This window comes from Manis javanica, chromosome 6 (genome assembly GCF_040802235.1).
Source record: "Manis javanica isolate MJ-LG chromosome 6, MJ_LKY, whole genome shotgun sequence".
Lineage (NCBI taxonomy): Eukaryota > Metazoa > Chordata > Mammalia > Pholidota > Manidae > Manis > Manis javanica.
In genome coordinates this window covers 68105920-68124825 of record NC_133161.1, presented here as the reverse complement: position 1 = coordinate 68124825, position 18906 = coordinate 68105920, and the positions used below count along the sequence as shown (strand labels likewise).

The 18906-nt window shown below is 43.6% G+C and overlaps 1 protein-coding gene across 2 annotated transcripts in view; it reads left to right on the top strand.

Annotated features, from left to right (window-relative positions):
* Window positions 1–222: 222 nt before the first annotated feature.
* DYNC1I1 (dynein cytoplasmic 1 intermediate chain 1) overlaps window positions 223–18906 on the top strand; it is a 291719-nt gene continuing 273035 nt past the window's right edge. The window contains exon 1 of one of the 2 annotated variants that reach the window (XM_073238805.1): window positions 223–490. The gene's annotated coding sequence lies outside the window, so the exon portion shown is untranslated. The remainder of the gene's footprint in view (window positions 491–18906) is intronic. The other variant, XM_037019889.2, reaches the window with a different exon arrangement.

Sequence of the window (18906 nt, the reverse complement as noted above, 5' to 3'; positions counted from 1 at the left end):
ACCTTAAACTACTTGTTTGGAGTGGAAGTTTTTCCATATTGGCAGGTCACCAGGAGCCCCCAAACACTGAAGCCCTTCTGTTTGTAGCAACTTGAGTGTGAACCCTGCCGACTGCACAGGGACAGACCGGCTAGCCTCCCCTGGTCCGGCTCGCCGCCAGCCCTGCCCTACAGAGCGCGAGCGGGAGAGCGGGGCGGAGGGCCCTCCCGCTGGGGGCGCGAGCGTGGAGGGCGTGGAGGGCGTGGGCCAGGGCGGGGCGAGCCCCGCTCGCCCGGCTCCGAGCGAGCTGTCAGTGTCGGGCTCGCGGCGAGAGGAAGTGCCGGGTCTCGCAGGAGCGCGAGCCGGGAGGCCGGCGCAGCGTGAGACAGCACATCCTGCGCGCGCCGAGCCGGCCGCCCTCGGGACCCGCTCGAGCGCCGCCGCCGCCGCGCCTGGGAGCCGCTGCCGCGCTCGGAGAGCCCGCTTCCGCCGCCGCCGCGCGCGCGTCCAGGTAAACGGGGCGGGAGTCGCGCTGCCCCGGTCGCCGCCGCCGCGCCCTTCGCGGCCCTTCCCGCCCCGGGGTCTTCGGCGCTGGGAGCCCGGCCGCAGCCGGACCTGTGCCCCGGCCCCTCCCCAGGCTCCCGTGGACTCCGCTGCTCCCTAAGGCGGCCAGAGCCCCCCAGCGGCCGCCCCTGTTGCAGCCAGCGGCTGAGCCTGGAGGCGAGCGCCGAGCAGGAGGGGTCCTGGTGTCATCACCTTGTCGCCCACCTTGTGGGCTAGGAGGGGCGTCCTAGGGCGGCGGTGAAGCCCGCAGCCCCGGGCCACCAGCTGACGGCCCCTGGGGGAGGGGAGCTGCGGAGGGAGGAGAAGGGATGCTGTTTGATTACATTTTCAGCTGTCTGCAAAGCTCTCAGATGCTGTTGCTACCCTTTAAGTCGCAGGCAGCCAAGGCACTTCCAGCAGGGCATTAATTAAACACTCACGCAAAGATGCCAGTTTTTCTCACTGCTGCAAAGAAAGTGTGGTTGGGGGATGTGTTTCCGTAAACACCCTCCCGGCCGCGTAGCTCTCCTTTCCCAACTCCCACTCCGGGATCGCCCTGGCCTTATAAATCCCTGCGTCGTCACCAGAAGGGCAGCGATTCTGGCAGCTCAGATGGGAGCCGAGTGTTCGGGAGTCTCGTGACCTGTACCTCGGCTATTAAGGTTAAACAGAAACCCAGCATCAGGACAGGAAATTACTTAGGAAATCGGGGCTCAATAAAATGCAGAAAATGGAATATACTTATTACCCTGGCCTCTACCACATCTAGGTAAGGGGTAGGAACAAGTAGCCAGCCATTTTCTTGCCTGGAATGCCTTTCAAGTGGGCGTTGTAGACTTACTGTAGTTCAGGGTTGTGAAAAATTGCTTTCAAATATTCCAAATTGGCAGAAAGCATAGCCAACAGTAAGGCATGATGACTGCCGGAAGACCTCCTATGCCTGATATTAACACAGATGTAGGTGAGTGTCTAGTACAGTTTTCACTGTGAAAATTATGAAGACGTTGATCGGTGTTAGTAAATTCCTCTGATTATTTGAAATGCCAAATTTTCTCCAAAAGTTTTGGGGTGGGAAGGAAGGACCCAAACTCTGCTCTTCTGACCACATTTCTCAATAAAATAAAAGCAGGTACTCTTGCCACTAAGTCATCAAATGTTCTCTTCACAGGCATCAGCTCTTCAGTATTTCTTAAGATCTGAGGATCCAGTGCTCCAAGAGCCATTTCTCTTAAAAATCTTGTAGCACCATCCTTGGGATGTTTGGACAGTATGGTTGGAGGCCCAGTACAGGATTTTTCCAGCCTGTCCAGCTGTGGGCCAAGCGTTTGACCCAGAACAACTCCTGGCTCATTTTCTTCCTTGCCTCAGGCAGGATGAATGTCTCCGCTCAGGCCCGTTCTTTCGGGGACACCTCTGCTGCACAGTGCCCTTCAGGGGCCACACCCAGCCCTCCATCCTCTCCTACCGAAAGCATGCACCATGGCCTGAAACTCTTTTGGTGTGGAAGGTCTACATCACTAGGGGAAACCATCCCTCCTTAGGGATATGGCAGAGGAAATAAACTCCCTGCAGGACAGTGAGGCTGAGTTCTTACCATGGTGCTCCTGGGCCCTTAGTTTCTGACTAACTTCCGAGATGGTAAGAGGAAGTCACCCACCATTTCTGTCATCCTGTTTTAAGTCTACAAGGGGCTCTTTTAACTTTCTTGCCTCTCCTTCTACTTCCGCAAACCCTCCTTCCCAAGTCTACATTTAATAAGTAAGACTTTAGCTTAGCTCCAGTGCTGAGTCAAGTAACTGTCCGCATCATTCCTGGGTGCTGCCCTGTCCATACTCAGACAGCTGTGTAGACTAGTCTTGTAATACACATGCCAAGTCATTAAACCCAGCATGTGTCTTAGTATAGACTGTGTGCCCAGCTTCATCCACAGTTACATAATTGGGCCACTAATTCTCCTCAGTCACCCCGTCTCTTCACCAGCATCAAGAGGAAAGGTCACAAACATTCATTGCAAATATAAGTGTATTTCCTCATTACTCTATTGTCCCTACACTTTGCTTCACCAAATAAAACAAAGGTTGATATTATACTAAGCACTGTACCAGTGCTCAATCAATTTACTAAGTCTTACACTACATTTACTAAATGTATTACCAATACATTTACGAATATGTATTGAACACTTGACCAGGCATTGCATTTTAAGCTACTTTCTGCGTATTGGCTTATTTAGTCATCACAAAATCTTATAAGATGTATATTATTATTGCCAGATGAGAAAACTAAGACAAAAAGATGTCAAGTAACTTTCTGAAAACTGTTCAGCTAACAAATTGAAGACCCAGGATTTGAACCCCAGCTATTCTGACTCTACTGTTCCATACTCTAGAACAAGTCCATTGGTTAATTTTCATATATTGAATACAAGGCTCTTTTTTTATATTATCTCATTTAAATCCTTATATGAATTCTATGAAGCAGACATTAATACCCATATTGTACAGATGGTGAAACTGAGTTGAGTGACATACTCAAGGTTATAGGTAATAAATGGCAGAGGGCGGCATTCAGATCAGGTCTGCCCGACTCTAAAACTAGAACTCATCCATTTTAGTTAGTGTCCTCTGAGAAACAAAAAGAGCTGAGCTTGCCTGTTTCTTTCAGATGTGCTGCCCAATTTCCCTTTGAGCCTTTGTTATTTCCTTTGAGCCTCAAGTGAACTCATAATTTTTTGCCTGCTCCTTGTAGTTGTGGATGATATGGCAAAACCAAAATAGGACCATGGCTCTTCCTAAATCAAATTTTGTCTTGGTCCTATCTCCTTAATGATACTAGGTGATTTCTCATAATACTTTGTGGATCTCAAATGCCATGCAAATAGTTGCTCCCTTGATCAGGGATAGGGGTTCCTTCTACTAGAAACTTTTGTGGCTTCTACATCCTCTGAAAAATGTAGTCTGTTCTTTTAGGAACTTCACTGGGATAGTGAACTTCTGGAGTTTTACTTCTAAAGTTAATTTGACTCTCATTTCTTTGAAATTTATAAATCTTTTCCCAGGTACCTCTAAAAATGATTATTCTTGACTGGGAACTTTTCATCAATATCTTGGACTTAATTTTCTTTGCTTCCTCTCTACAGGAAGCCTGACACCAGAATATCAGAGTAAAGCTTGCATTGTAACATAGACACCGCTGCCTGGGTGCCAGTCTTGAGGCATCTTCTGATTCTTTGTTTTGAAAAGGCTGCTTAGACAGGAGTTGTGGGCCCTGTGGAGGTCAGGCACTTGAAAGCTTTACGAAGATCATTGAACCTGATAAAGCTGATGCAAAATTTTATGCATTTGTTCATAAATGCTGTTTTTTAGGGAAGAAATAGGGTGTTTATGACTAAAAAGAGATTAAGAAGCACTGGTTCAAATGCACTGTTTAGGAACGAAAGGGAGGAGCAGAGGCCACTCTGCTGAAACTTGTTGAAAACAAGGCAAAACTATCCTGCCAAGGCCAGCCTGAAAAAAAATTCATGACTATCAGTCTATTTTTGGCATTTTGTAACTGAAGCATGTTAGGGTGCCCAGGTGCTGATACTATGTATGCTAATGTATGCTGCAACCAAGTGAGGTCTCCAGTAATTCCAGGCAGTCCTAGCAGTGCTTGCCATTCATTGGGCACTTACCCTGTTCATATCAAGGCGTCATCGAATCTTTCCAACATCCGTGTGTGGCTGATATTTTTATCTTCATTTGACAGATAAGGAATCTGGTGCTTGGAAACACTGAGCCACTTGGTCAAGGCCACATGAGGCCAGGTAGAAGAAGGGCTGGATTTCAAAGGCAGGTTGGCCAGATTCCAAAGTCTGTTTATTCTCTGTCCATTATATCTCATTGTTTCTCTATTGTGGCAGGACAGACAGTCCCTTAGAAACATGCTTACACACTGATGGGAAAAGCCTAAATGTGTTATCATTGGGGAACAAGAAAATCAGACATCTCTCAGTATGGTAGAGGATAAGCAAGGCCTGCTTTGCTGAGGTGTGCTGAAGGCCCACATGTTTGATTCTCAAGGGTCACCAGCTGTCTTGCTGAGCATCAAAATCATAGCAGTCCACAACTCAGCCCAGAAAGTTGATTTTGCAGGGGTCGCTGCAAGTCAAGACTTTATTCATTGCAAAGATGAATTTCAAAGCTGCTCAGTGTGCTGGAGCTTACCTGGCACAGTGGCTGTGTCATAATCCAGAACACTAACTTGGTACTCTAACCTGGGAAGCCCTTTGCTTACCAGATGACCTGTGTGCTCTTTAGTTTTGGTTCATACCAGTCCTAAGATCCTTACAAGCAGCTGCTCTTGTTTGTAAAAGATGCCTTAGTCCCTGACATGTTCATGTTCACCCATATTCTTGCTATGCTCTTATAGAACAACCCATTGTTTCATTTGGGGTGCAGACCAGCTAATGCCATTGGTGTGACAAACACATAAATTTATGTTAGAACCAGGAGCATTCTTTATAATAAAAGTAAAGTGGTCTAAAATAAAAGGTGTCTCAGGCACCATAGAGGACGATTGCCCTTGATTAACAGATCTGCTTGGGAACAGATACCAGTTTATTTCATTATGGCAACATCTTTTTCTTTCCTATAATCTATAAAGAATTTTAAAGCATTCCACTGCTTCCTCACCCCCACATGCTTTAGGTTGGCATCTAACCATTTTTATCATAAATTTTAAGGATCACAATGTGATATTCAGAATATTTGTAAACATTGACATTTTCAAATAAAGCGATGATGTCATTTTTGAATCCAGTTAAAATCTAAATACTACACCAACCTCTATTTAAAAAGTACCTGAAGAAGCTCCTCTGCAGAAGGATATTGTTATACCTTGTGGTCAAGCATCACAGTAAAATTTGGGGTGTCCTTTTCTTTTATTTCCTGGTAATGTGGAAAAAAGGGTTTTTATGAAAATGGGGATGAGGAAAGAGGCCCTGAATGATTCTACAGCCATAGGCACATTCTCTGGTAGGTCACTTTTTTGGAAAGCATACAGACAGGAGCTCCAAATCTGGAAATTAAAACATCATTAGCTATTTCCATGCCTGTATCCTCTTTAGAAAGCCTTCATGGATGGCAGGGGAATGCAATGCCAGTTTGAGGAGCATGCATTTATCTAGCACAGGTGCTGTATGTTATGGGTCACTGTGGGGGCAGTCCATGACCTTCTGTCTGTGTGACTCAAAGCACAAGGTGGGCAGAGCCATTAGGAAGCACAGAACCACTGGTCCCATCTTCTGTCCTCAGACAAGTAACTATGAATAGCTGTCTTTCCTCTAGTTGATTTACAGGAAGAGATTGACCCACTCCAGTGTGTTTTTAGATCAGTGAATCTCAGCCAGGAGTGATTGTCCTCTGCAGGGGACATTTGGCAGTGTCTGGAGACATTTTTGGTTATCCCAATTAGGGAGAGAGGGTGGCTACAGCATCTAGTAGGAAGCGGTCAGCACTGCTGTTGAACCTCCTACAATGTTCAGGACAGCCCCTATGACAATTAACCTGCCCAATATGTCAGTTTGGGCAATCTGGTTTTCTATTGAAATCTTCCTTGCTGTAATTTAAGCCCATGTTTTTATTTGGTCTTTTATGTAAGAGCACAACATCTAAGAGGCAGCATAAAGTAAAGGAAACAAGAACGCAGAAAGCCCACTTACTGCCTATGTATGCCTCAGTTTCCTTATCTGTAAAATGGGGATAATGATACTTGGTGTGCTAAGTTATTCTGAGGGCTGCAGAGAATGGGAGTACAGGGCTCAGGACGTGCACACCCTCAATGCATGGAAGATGGTTTTTATTATCCACCAGTAATCATATCACTCTGTAGCCTCTCTTCTGAGATCTGTGTGATCTTGTCTTCCTTGGAGCCACAGGTATGCTTAAACTTTTTTTTTATCTTGAATTACACTACCTTATGTAAATGCTTTCTTCCCCTTCTAGACCCTAGGTTCCCTGAGACATCCTCATCCTTGAATCTTCCAGCAGAGGTTCTTAACACATGATAGATGCTCAGCAAGCTTCCCTGACCTGAAATGTTAGCCAGAATAAATCCCACTTAATTTTCCTTTTATTATAAGATTTAATTCTTTCCCCTTGGATCATTTTAATGTTCATTCCTGAATGTAGCCCTCACTGCACGTCTAGGCCCAGTATGAATGTAGGCTTGGCAATGCCTTGATTTCTGGGATCCTTGCCTTTCTGAATCAGGATCCTGCAGAGCATTTCGACTGGGGGAAATGGGGTCTTGAGGAGGACAACCCTTCATTCTAGAAATGACAGGCTGGATAATTCAAGTCTTGTGTTTTCCTTTATGAGCTCCTAGGGCTAATTCTTTTAATCTGGCTTTGATCTGACACTCTGTTGAGCAGTATAGTCCTTTAGTTTCTTTTGGCGGGGGAGAAGGGGACATTTTGATCCACTTTTGAGATTTTTATTATATGCTAGTATCTAGAGTGAAGCCAAGAGTAATGCATATATTTTAAATAGCCCTAATGAATAAGTGATGAGACAATGTTATATATCCTTTGTCTACAGCCACTTCCCCTTGTCGAATGCATGCTAGATGTTCTACTCAGACTTGAAATTGTACCCATTTCTTTGTTTGACAAGCTGAAGATTTTAGAAATTGTATTGGAATGAATCTTCTCCTTCTGAAAGCAGTTTAGATCGTGTAATGCACATATCGGAGCCTTTAAAAATTTATCAAGTTGTTGAACTTTACAGGGAGCCCAGGTATTGGGGATGACCATGGGATTCTGTCCCAGAATATTAGCCTGTGGGATTTTAGTAGCTGGTGGGTTTAGACAGCTGAAAAGGCAGTAGGCCCTGTGGAGAATGTGTGTTTTGACAGTTGCCCCTTTTAAAATGACAGATGTCTCCTATTTCACCACCCATCCCATTAGTATCAAAGTAGCAAGGGGTTGTGGGGTTTGGTGTATATTTTGTGGAAGAAAGAATGAAAACACTTCTTGGCCTGTTTCCTTGAAAAGTGTGACTCTGTTCACTTCAGAAGGTATAGGTTACTGCTGATTTGGAAAGAGGATCTTCCCTCTTTGAATGCTTTCAGGCTGAGAGGAAAGTGAGAATCTATTTACATAAATTAAAATGCCAGACTAAATTTCCCAGTGCAAATATGGACCACCCAGGGGCATTGTAAAGGCCAGGTTTGGGGTTTTGAATACAGATTTTCTTGCTTCCTCCTTTAAGCTTTTCAATATTTTTCAAATGCTGCTGAAAAGTAATTGGCATATCAAGTGAGATGAAATGTCATACCTCTTGCCATAGATTTTAAAAGGGGAGCTCAACTCATTTCCCTTGAAAGCCCGTTTTTAAAAATAAAGACATATGAATTCATAAAATTTGAAGGCCGGTAAGTTGCAGATTTTAGTCAAAAGTAGATAGAAAAATCCTGTTACAGTGCAGGTGTAAGGGAGAAGGAGGATGCACTTTTCTAATAGTCACTTTCCCAAGTGCATTCTGTGTCGGCCTCTTCCCCGTCTCTGACTCGCAGATAAAGGAGGCGATATGATGAGATATCGAAGACCTGAGTAGGCCAGCCAGGGGCCTCAAGGCATACCAGCTCAAGAGTGGTGCTAAGAGGGCACCTCTCGTATTTATTAGTCACACAAATACATCCAAGGACAGTTGGTGATCTCATGCATACAACCATTGGCTCGTTGTGATCTCAGTACACAACTCTCTCCGCAAAGTTCCCCAGCACAACACAATCGGGGAGATAACTATGTTGTGGGAACTGGCCTTGGTTAAGATACAGCATTCTTTTAAGGCACATACCACATTCCTCATCACTGATTAATAGAGAAGAACAGTTGAGTCATGATATTTTGAGCCCACAATTCAATTCTGCCCCAACAGAACCGTTTACCTCAGCAAATTGGGCAGAGCTTTACCTTTGGGGATGGGCCCGAGTACTGGAAACATCACCCCTTCGTATTATCACAACACCACTGCTTTTCCAAACACTGAAGGCAGATCTGCACAGTACATGGAATGTTTTCTAAATGCTCAGGGGGAAAATTCAGAATGAAAATTGCTTTAACTAGGACACATGTTCTGGTGACGGGGTTGGTAATGACAGTGCTTTCTTAGCCTTTACTCCTGCTAGAGAAAGTTGTTCATGGCACTTGCTTAAAATTGGGCTTTATTCAGGGGGGGCTCTCTTGATAGATGTTGGGACGACTGCAGTGGAGTTTTACAATAGGGGAGGAGAGAGATTGGGCTCAACTTTGACTACAACACAGAGAAATGGGAATTTATAGCCAAGGAGCAGGGTGTGTGTGTTGGGGGCAGTCAATGAATGGAAAATTACTAGGAGAAAACATCCTGGGGGTAAGGCAGTGCTTCAGGCTAAACTGATCTCACAGGATTCTTGCTGAAGGCTGTGGGGATGAGGTATCAATCAGATATTGGTGATCATATACTGAGTCAGGTATTCTGGCTAAAGTGGCTTAGCAAGACTGTTGCAGAAATGGAGCTCCTGAGAACATGCCCATAGACAAGGCCTAGTTGAAACAGAGCTCAGAGGAGCCTGATTAGGGTTTGGTTAAGGAGAGGATCTTTATCATATCTTTCTCTGAAGGCATTCCACTGTGAAGCTTAAGTGGAGATGGTGAAGAAGAGGTACTTAGAGTTGTCATCACTAAGTCAAGGAAGGTGAAAAGTAACCAGGATGCTGGATCGTTGGAGTGGATTTCGGCCGTGGGAGTATATTAATCAGGGGAGCCTGCATCATGCAATAATATGCAATATTAATAACATGCAATAATAATATGCAATTATATATTATATTATAATACTAAGAGCAATAAACAACTCCCATCCTTAGCAGAGTAACCCAGCAAAAGAGTTTTCTTGTTCATGTTACATGTCCAGTGTAGGCCAACAAGGAGCTCTGTTCTCCATATTCACTCAGAGGCCCATGCTGAGAGAGGCTTCATCTTGATGTATGCTACCCCAGTCACTCACATTTCATTGGCCAAAGCAAATCACATGGCCCTGCCTGACTGCAGAGGAGTTGTTAAGTGTGGTCCTAGAGGAGGGGAACAGGAATCTTGTGATTAACCCAAATGACTATAGGAGGTGGGGACTTAGACCTGAGTTCTGCCTGTTCCTGCTAGTAAGGTCAGTTTCTAAAAGGCATCTAGGAAGCTTGATAAGATATAACCACACACCTAGTGGTTTCAATATCCAGCTTTATTAGCACCTGAAAGAATGCCCATTTAGAATATAAAGGGCATTTGAATAATTTTAGTATCATGATAACAGGGTCTGGAAATTAGTTTACAAATCTAGACTTTACTAATCATGAGTAAAAGAAACATGTGTACGAATGAAAATTAGCTTCCATCAGGAGTTTGTATCAGTCTTACCTCTGGCCCAGTTCTTCCATTCACTTGGAGCCAGCATAAATAAGGGTATAGGTGCCAAACTGGAAAAGTAAATGTGACAATCTTAGTCTACTTTCCCATGGAACTGTTCAAGTTGTAACATTCATTCATTCATTCATTCATTCATTTGTTCATTTATTCATTCATTCATTCAATAAACATTCCTGAAGCTCCTGCCAGACACTGGGAATGCTATAGCAGTGTTAGGCCAGGTTGAAGTGTACGGGTTGAGTTTATTATCCTCGGTTTTTGTCCCCACCACAACAAAGAATTGAAAAGCAAAGACACAGTAGTGAAGCAGAGGCAAAGTTTTATTTAAATGCACTCCAAGGGAGGAGCAGACCAGAGTCATGATAGACAAAGGCCTTGATCCATTAGTCAGGAGGCCTGTATATTGTAATCTGGCTAGAAGGCACCTCTTTGATGGGCAAGGTGGGGTTATTTGCTTGACGAGTCCACCTGTATAGCCAGCCCTCTCAGTGCGCATGCTCATTCCTATGATGAGGTAGGTGTGTTTGGGGCAGTTCTTCATTTTGTTGCATTGCACCCATACTGGGATCAGGCTGGGATCAGTCTGGCCTGGTCCCAATAGGCAAAGAGGTTATTTCAATGCAAAGCCTTTGTTGTCTTCATGAGGGACCTCCTACCTGGGCAGAGTTTAGGCAGTTTTTCCTTGTATCTTATCTTCCCCTTCCCCAGCTGCTCGTGTCTGTCTTTCTGCACAGAAGGAAATTGAACAGCTTGTGACAACCATTGAAATCAAACAAACAAAAAATCTCTTACATTTAACTTTATTCCAAACTGGCCACATTGTCCTGCAGTTGAGGGCTCATTGTTCATTTGTTCATGTATTTGTTCATTCAGTAACTTCTTAATGTGTCCTGATGTTGTTCAAAATTTAACCCATCCTGCCAACAGCAGAAGCTAGGAAAATATGTCATTTCAAAGTCATATGTTGGAAATCTCCAATTATCGTATTCTTTTTACAGTGTGAAGAGCAGAAAACCAGGAGATTACTTAAGGGATAGAGTTCCCACCCCGAATGCTTATCTTATGCAAAGAATGTATTACAAATGCTAAGGTGTCTATTTTAAGCACTTAATTTCTCACTTTTTCATTATATATGGCAAAGGTGTGATATGTAAGGAAAGTGTTCATTCTAGTTGTTTGCATTGCTTAATACATTTGAGTGGGTTGCATTGATTTAACATGGAAATGGCTGATTTTTTTCAAGACCTTACTTGTGTTAAAAATAAATAATTTGTTTCTGAAATGAGGTGGGGGCCAAAAGGCAGACACAACTGATCTGAGTTATGCCCAGAGAGTGCAGCGCAAAACACACACCTTTCCAGCTTGTTCCCATGTGACCACACCTTACGAGCCAACTGAGCTGTTTTCCTTCCCCAAATGCAGGCTGCAGCCTCTGACCTCTGTTGCTTCATTCACACTCTCTCTGTGCACAGGAAATGCCTCCCTAGTTCACATCCTAAACACATGTCCATGTCTGGCTCTCACAGGCCCTCCTTCACGGTGCACACCTGTGCTCCAATTCCTGCATGCTCTTCAGTCAAGCTTGTTTTTATATACTTTCCCCATCATCCCTTGTAGTGGAGCTGGTGTTTTCAGAGCCTACCGCATGGAGGGGAAGAAGAATAATTTTTCCTCTACCCTTCTAGAATCTTGGCTGAGATTCCCCGATAATAAAAGACAGATTAACAGGGAAAAACAGATTTTAATGACATATATATCTCCTGTATACATGGGAGATACCCAGGGAAACAGAGCACCTCCCCAGAGCAGCTCAAGTCACCACCTTAAATACCATCTCCAGCCAAACTTGAAAGATTTTGGGGGTGGAGAGGAGGCCAGTTATGGGAGGTTATGATCAAAGCACAGTAATTATGGGAGGGTGCTGTGCAGATTGACATCCAAGCCTTCTCCATGGTACAAGTTTCTAGACATTTAGTCATCCTCCTCCTGGTAGATAGGGAGGCACTCTTACAAATGGGGATTTCCCTTATACATGTAAATGTTTCTTACAAAAAGGCAACTTGTACAAGTTTTCAGAGCTTCTGTGCCTTCTGTTTTTTAAAAATAACCAGCTCAAGATATCCTTATACAAAAAAGGCCTATTTGGGGTGACATATTCTGTTCCCCTTCATGTATTATTACAAGCTTTTTGAGACAGACTCTAACCTAACCGTTTGTATAAGTCCCACAGCATCCAGAGAAATGCTTTACACTTTGTAGGGATCAGTAAGTACTCATTAAATTGCATGAACATAAATTTCATCTCCTGGAGCCAACAACTTGGGCTTCCTGGCTCCTAACAAATTAGAAAATATAGCTGAGTAGTGTGCTTTTCTCCCAGTTCTACAGATGTATGGGGGACCTTCCTCAGATATCCCAGATACTTTACCTCAGATACAAGATTCTCACATCTCAGTCCATCGGGTAAATCATCCCGCCCTCCCTCCCCTCTATACCCTGCTCCTTCCTGCAGAGGATCATGCAGCAGGGCCTGGAGAGGTGGGGAGAAACCTACTGTGATGTGACAGAAGAATTTGGGGTCAGGTGACTGTGTGGGCACCTGTTCACCTGCTAAGAACAGGAGCAGGCAACCTTCTGGGGACCCGAAGTCAGCTGTCACACTGGGCCTGTGGAGACAGAGATGTGAGCAGGGCCAGCCAGCAGTCAGCTATGCAGAGAGAGAAGATTAAGGTCTCAATCTTAGTTTTGAGGGTCTAGATCTTAGATGGTTCTTATGTAGCCCAAATTCTCTATCAACTTAATGATGAATTTACACAGCCAAATGCAAGTATATGTTATATATTATGCCACAGACATAAAATGCCTGCTAACTGACTTTTCAGGAGAAACCTAACTTCTTATGGGGTCACAGTGCTGTTGCTTATAGGTCAGTGTTCTGAAATTTGGGAACTCAGATTCTTAGGCCCTTGGTAACAGAGGTCTGAGCTGAGCATGACTGGGACAGTACTAGTCTGCAGGCATTAAGGATAATCCTGAAGCCCTGCTCCAGAGGTAACATGGACAGTGAAAAATCAAATAGTCTAATTATGTAATGCATTCAAAAGGACTGGAAAGGGAGGTAGAATCTAGGTGGCAATAATATGGCAATAGAGGACATCAGATCACAACAAAAGGTTGAGAGGGGGTTGAGGAATTGCAAAGGAGAATCACAAAGCCAGTGGAGCTTTGGTCCTTTTTATAGAGAACAAAGCTGGGAAGAGAGGAAGGAGCTCACTCAGGTACATTTTGAAGCCAAATTTGTTTATTTATTGAGCTCTGAAGCAGTCTCTATTCTAAATATAAACAATACATTAGTGAGAAATATGGATAAAATTCTCTGCTTTCATTGGAGCTTAATTCTAGGAGGAGGCACAACCAATGAAAAATACTTAAATATGTTCTAGAATGTGTTAAGTGGTAATACACACAATGAAGAATAATATGGCAGTAGGGAAGACGTGGGAATGCAGTGCAGTGGACGAGTAGTTTACTCCTTTAAACAGGGTGGCCCAGTAAGGCCTCAATGAGATGAAATGTGAGCTAAGTTTTGAAGAAGCAGGTCATTCAGATATTTAGGGAAACACATGTATTAGGCAGAAAGTGTAGTAGATGCAAAATCCGTGAGGCAGGGGTGCCCCTGATGTGTTGGAGGAGTAACGGAAACACGTCTGGAGATAGATCAGGAAAGTAGTGAGGCTGGATTGTGTAGAACCGTGAAGTTCATTGTAGGACTTTGGCTTTTACTCCGAGATTGAAGCTGTTGGGGAGCTTTGTGCAAAGAAGGGACATGACTGGTCTTGTGTTTTGAAGATCTACTGTTGCAGCTGAGAATAGACTGCAAGGGGGGCCAGAGGTAGAAACAAGGAGATATTTAGGAGGGCTTTTGCAATAATAGGGATGAGTGATGATAGTGGCTTGGATGGGGTGATGGCAGGGGAGGGGCGAAAAGTAGACTGATTCTGGAAATGTTTGGAAAGTAGAGCCTGAATAGTTCGTTAATGGGTAAGATGTGGAATTTGACAGAAAGAGAACCAGGGATGGCTCTAAGACTTCTGGCCTGAGTTAACTGGAAGGCTGGAGTTGCTCCGGCTAAAGTGTGAAACCCAGAAGGTCAGATGTATGTGGAGCCAGAGTGCGGGCCACAGCTGTTGGACCAGTGCCATTGTGGTGACTCTTATTGGGGAGGAAGGAATTTCCCCTACCCCTCAAGGTTCTTTCAGCTGGTCTAGGAATCAAAATGACATGAGACAGATTAACTGGAGAAAAAAACAAATTCAATTACATTCATATGGGGAATCCATAGACATGTATTCCAAAGACAGTCAGGGAAAATGAGGCATATATGTCATCCTGGACCGAGGAGAAGTGGATAAGGGTGTGAGACTTCAGAGGGAAAGGGGAGCGATTCACTGGAATGCATAAGAGCAAGTGATTGGTAAACAAATGTTTGCTGGGCCATACAGAAAAAATGGGAACGTTAACAGCATAGCCATATTCCTTCCTGTCAACCACATGTAGTTTACATTATGATATAGCTATCTTTGGTGATAGCTCTCTTCTGGAATAGTTCTTTCATCTAAATTCTTTTTAAGCAGTAAGGAGTGTACAAAAGGTCAAAGTTTCTTCCTGTGTCTGTTGGGCCTTGGTGGTTGCCCACCCGCCCTCCGACCCCTATTCATATCACAGTGGCACATCTTGGGATGGCCTGCCCTGGCCTCTACCCTATATTTCTTTTACTTCTAAATTTTTGGAGAGTGCCTACCGCCATCATCTCCCACCACTTCTAACATTGTCACTCAAATTGGGGAAATCATTTCTATTTCTCCACTGCGCTACCACCCAAGGCTGTGATTGGGTGGCAGAGATCTAATTGCAGATTTGGTCAAGGAATGGTCAGGAATGGGGACACCTGTCAAGTCCTAAAGGAGATAGATGTGTTTGTGTAAGTTCCTGCTTATCTAGGGCATTTTATTACTCCTTAGCATGGTCTTGAAAATTGAAATGTAATTCTTCTTTCACTTTAATTCTTTCTGCCAGAATTGGTTTTCTTCAAAAGCTAATATATACAAGCCTGCATCCTATTTTCACTCAAAGAAACAGATGGTTGAAACTGACTCTAGCTAAAATTTTTTTAAAGTCTTGAATTAAAAAATACACATGAATCTCAGCAGGATTTAAGCCTTTTAGGACTGGTTGAGAAATTGGTTCTGAATACTGCCTCATACCACTGTGTTATCCATTCACGTACAGAAAGTTGTGTGCTGGGCAAGACTAGGAACTTCACAGTCAAGCTTTTAACATGGGCATTGGCATTCTAACTGGGATATAAAGGTTGTGCTGATGTGACAGATAACAGATACCCAAATCCTGGGGTCATTCAAGATTCGTGCTGACATGTTCTGCAGGAGATACGCATGGCTCTGCATTTCTGGCAGTATTGATTTTATGGGCACATCAGGGTAGCTGGAACAGTGGGTTAATCTTTTCAAGCACATCTGCCTTGTGTTTGCGCCTTCAAGTATCCATGGATTTATTTTTGTATTTTTTTCACTTTCTTTCTCTGGTAGATTTAAACTAATGGAGCTGAGCTTGCTTTGGTCCTTCTATGGCAGAGCTTCCCTCCCAGGGCTCTGCAAATGGATTACAGGCTACATATGTACCTGCATAGTGATCTCTTGGCCCTCAGAGTAGTCAAAGCTCAGGTCAGTCTTCTGGATAGTAAACAGTGTTCTCTGTTCACACCAGCATGCCGTGCAAATATCATCATAGTCTGGGGTATTGTGTCATACAAAATGTTGGCTGAGAAAGGACAAAGATAGAAATAAATTTATAATTTAAAATTTACCAGTTTTAGAATCCAGGTAGCCCAATATATTTCAAACCCCTTTTTAACTGCAACTAACAGTAATATTTATATGTAACAATTAATGGGTTATATATAAAACTAGTTCCATGAAACAGTAGTTCTTACCATGTGAAGTTCATTCTAATAGTTCTAAGCTGTCAATCACAAAAATAGCTACCTATGACTACTAACTACCTCGATTTTATAATTCACCAGTGGGTTGCAACCCATGTTTAAAAGACTGATGCAGTGTGTGTTAGCTAGGAATAAATTATCTGGTTTTGTACTTGCTCAGTTCCTTCCTTTTGTACTTGCTCAAATCCTTCCTTATTTCCCTGATGCCTACAGCGAAGTTCACAACCTTTAAAAGCCCTTGAAAGCACGGCATGGTAGACCTTTGGCTAGAAAGTGACCAACCAACTCGTCCAGGTTTGCCTGGCATTTTCCTGATATTTGCACTGAAAGTCCTGCCTCCAGGCCATCCCCTCACTTCTGTGCAAACTGGGATAGTTGGTCACTCAACCTCTGGGATCTGATCTCTGGATGCATTTCCCTCCTCATCTTCCTCCACCTGCTTTTGTCCTCGGGGAGCTGTCCATATCAAGTTGCTTACCCTACAGACTGGCCCTTCTCTTCCCTCCATTCTGCCTTTGTCCATGCTTCCCTCTGCCTGGCATGCACCATTCACCTGCTGTCTCCTGGTCTGCTCTTCCTCTGTGATGGTTTGTTAAGTCACCCACTGTATGGCGCCTGCTCTCTGCCTCCTCCTGAGCACAGTCAGATGACAGACCACACTGACTTATGGGATTTTTAGTGACTCTCTGTTTTTCTCAGTTGTCTTATTCTTTTCATCTATAGACAAACGTGAGAAGGAAAACTGCAGACATAACAGTGGGTGGCAATGGCAAAGAAGGAATATAAGGGAAACAAAACAAACTGAGATAGATACTAAGGCCAATAAATCTCCAAGGGGGTATGAGAAAAATAAAGCTACGGGCACATGCCATATTTAAGAGCATGTGCTCTGGAGACCTGGGTTTGAATCTTGGCTTTCCACATGTCAAAGTTATTGATTTGGGTGAGAAGATATAGTATAATTTTATCAGGTCCCTTCCCTGTATGTGTTGCTCCACTCATCCTAACTTCAAGGGGATTGATGGTCCTTAAAATTAGGTAGGCATAATTACTGATTCATAAGCATTTTGTAGTTAATTTGGGAAGGTATTGAATTAAGTGGTTTTAAGATTTCAAGATATCTTAATAATTTGTATTTTTAGACGATTGAAACAAATTGACTTTGTGAACATTTATGTTGCTGAGTTATATTGAGAAAATCTATTTTGACTTTATTATTTAAGCAATACAGTTTTTACTTCCCTTATTTTTATTAATGTGTCCTTGATGTTCTTTCCTTTAGCATGATAGTTGGAATTTATTCTGATTTATGAGTTTCAAGAATGTCTAGGTAGCTTGAATATGCCAGTGTTCTCTAGCAGGATAATGGGCCCACGTTAGGCAGGCCTACTGGCCAGCACGTTCTTGATTTAACTTTGCTGCAAAGAAAATCTGGCCCTCTTATAGAGACAACAGGCCAAGGGCTCTGAGTCAGACACACAAGCATGTCTGAAGATTTGCTTGTTATCAGGTATTTTAAAGAACAGCCTCACAGGTTACCTGAGAGTCGTTTATTTTTAGACATGTTCGTTTATCATCTTAGCAACTCAGAGAAACAGTTTCAAGTGCAATAGATGGTTCTGCTCTACAGCATTATTATTTTTACCTCACTTTTCAAAAGAAAGCTCAGCTATCAGCATGATTTATTCTCAAGACATTTTGGGCAACAGATTCTAAATATCTGAATTTGTTGGTTGGGATAAATAGTAGAGGCTGTCATTTATAAATGGAATGGATGTTGCCAAATAACCCTTTTAGAGTCAGAAAGTGAGATTAAAAATGTAAACCAGGCAGGAAAAAAATTATATCAGTGTGTATATAATGGTAATGATTTAGGAAAAGACTGTTGAATGGATGAGGCAATGTTAAGATTGTGTTTGTTACACATTTGTACTAGCGGGTGAAAAACTCCATTCCCACCCCATTCCCATGGGAATAGAAATGTGTTGCATAATAAGGAAGAGCTTCTCTGAGTTTGGTCATGTGAAAGCTTAGTGCACTGACATGATTTATTGATGATTACAAAATTCCCAATAGTGAAATTATAGATTTCACATTTCTGTCTGGTGGCTGTTTAGCAGTTCAAGAGACATTCCCGAGCCCTCACTGTCAGAGACTGGAAGCACAGAGCTAGGTTAGATGTGGCCCTTCGCTTAGAGGAGCTTTCAGTGTTAACAGGAAGAAAGACTCCCATAAACGGAACCAGCCATGCAGGAGGCGTGTGTTCCTGTGGCCAGGCACAGGGTGCTCTCAGGCCACCAGGGGGGCTGCTTGGCCCCACCTTGGTTCCCTAGGAGGCCTTTCGGGTGGGGATGTGACTGAGTAGGGACAGAAAGATGAATAGGAGTTGTCAGGCAATACATGGTAAGGAGAGCATTTCTGTAATTTGTGAAGGCACAAAGGAATGAACAGCTTGGTATATGCCAATAAAATGAGAAATTGGGAGTGGAGGGATGTATGGTTGGAGAGATGGGCAAGAAGAACATCTTCAGGGCCATGATAGGGAGTTGGGACACATTTTGCAATTACAAGGGAGTCATCTATGAAGCAAGGTTGTACTCATTAGATTTGAGTGACAGAACATCACTCAGACAATGAGAGGGCTTTGGAAGATCATCAGGGAGCAAGGCAGGCTTGGAATTGTGAGGTGGTAAAATTGGGAGGACTGGTGAAAACTGGCTGTGAGCTAGTGGCGAGTTAGAGGATTTCAGGCTAATCAAGGAAAAGACTAGGCCTGTGGTGCAGTGTCACAGGACACACTTGCATTCTGTTGCATGAGAGGGGTTGTCCCTCACAGCAGGAGGCCTTCCAGAGACAGCAGCCTGGGGCCGCCACCCACAAAGGCAAGAGGAAATCAGAAAGGGAGGCCATGTGCATGGTGGTG